Source organism: Limulus polyphemus, unplaced genomic scaffold, assembly GCF_000517525.1.
Source record: "Limulus polyphemus unplaced genomic scaffold, Limulus_polyphemus-2.1.2 Scaffold115361, whole genome shotgun sequence".
Lineage (NCBI taxonomy): Eukaryota > Metazoa > Arthropoda > Merostomata > Xiphosura > Limulidae > Limulus > Limulus polyphemus.
This window is the reverse complement of record NW_013780957.1, coordinates 902-2,605: the sequence shown is the minus strand read 5'-3', so window position 1 is coordinate 2,605 and position 1,704 is coordinate 902. Positions and strand designations below refer to the sequence as shown.

At 38.3% G+C, this 1,704-nt stretch overlaps 1 long non-coding RNA gene across 1 annotated transcript; it reads left to right on the top strand.

Moving 5' to 3' along the window:
- The first annotated feature begins 14 nt into the window (after positions 1-14).
- LOC111084760 lies at positions 15-1,455 on the top strand. The gene is made up of 2 exons (XR_002609712.1): positions 15-406; positions 467-1,455. It is a non-coding gene; the product is annotated as an uncharacterized LOC111084760 (long non-coding RNA).
- Positions 1,456-1,704: the final 249 nt, after the last annotated feature.

The window sequence follows — 1,704 nt, the reverse complement described above, 5'->3', positions numbered from 1 at the left end:
ACATAAAGACGACTTTCTACCTTTTGTATCAGGTACACGATAATCTGGGTCTTTTCACTGGACATAACGACGACTTTCTACTTTTTCTATCAGGTACATCAACGATATTCTGGGTCTTTTCACTGGACATAAAGACGACTTTCTACCTTTTGTATCAGGTACACGATAATCTGGGTCTTTTCACTGGAGATAAAGACGATTTTCTACCTTTTGTATCAGGTACACGATAATCTGGGTCTTTTGACTGGACATAAAGACGACTTTCTACCTTTTTTATTAGGTACACGATATTCTGGGTCTTTTCACTGGACATAACGACGACTTTCTACCTTTTGTATCAGTTACATCAACGATATTCTGGGTCTTTTCACTGGACATAACGACGACTTTCTACCTTTTGTATCAGGTACCTTTATGTCCAGTGAAAAGACCCAGAATATCGTACGACTTTCTACCTTTTTATTAGGTACACGATATTCTGGGTCTTTTCACTGGACATAAAGACGAGTTTTCATTCATTATACCTAAACTTATCACCCATCTAATAAATTTACTTCCCAACTTTGTAGTAATAAAGCTAATTTTTTAGACATCACTATTGACTTATCTACATTTACTAGCAGCCTATATTACAAACCCAGTGACAGCCATTCCTATTCACACTTTATTTATTTACATCCCTCTGAGCACAAACACGCTATTCCTACGTTTGAGACGTCTGTGCTCCGACGACGCCGACTTCAGACGTAAAGCGACATGACTCGTTGTTTTAGACACCAGAATTATCCCGATAACAGCACCGAAGAGGCTAAACTTGCCACAGTCAGTGTATCACAAGCTGATTGTCTCCACTCTAAGGACAAACCACATAGTGACAGAATTCCTTTAGCCTTTACACACCATTCTTTAACCAGACAGATTACCAGAATCGTCCAAAGCAACTTTACCTAACGAACAAGAGACAACACATCTAACGACATTTTGACCACCACCATCCTTAATTTCTTTCAAACGTGAGAGGAGTTTGAAAGACAGTCTAGTACATTCCAAATTACAGACTGAAGTGTTTTACTTGTACAAACTGACGGAACTCGTCCTTGTGGACGAACTATTTGTCTCAATGGGATTATATCACCGACCTTTGCATTTCACCTAAAAGACCATTTCACCTGTACATCAGAGGGCATTATTTATTGTACGGGATGTAAACAACTTTATATTGGGGGAAAATATATGCAGACAAGATGACAGATTTCGTGAACATCTCCGACTTGTACACAACGGAATTGACGACACGAGTGTACCCGTTTTATTACATTATCTGTCAACAAACAAACAGAGTCATCAGTACTGACTATGGTATACGTATGTAAGAGGGGTAATTAAAATAGTGATATAATTCACGTATACTGTATTGAACATTTTATTAATGTTTCCGTAATATCCGATTTAAATTGGAGTCTAAAGCAAGGTACTTTAAAGTGATCTAGCTTCAGTAGATTCTAAACCCCTAGAGTGGCTACAACGATAACAAACCAAAAGCTTTGCACAGTTTACTTTTATTATTTCATTTCTTCCATTTGATTTTCATACTTTGTTCACTGCGACCTCTGTGGGGAAATAAAGGAACATTGGAGGTATAGGATACTTACCCTCGGACGTAGGTCTTGCACACGCTTTGATCCTTGTCCCAGCCACAGTAAG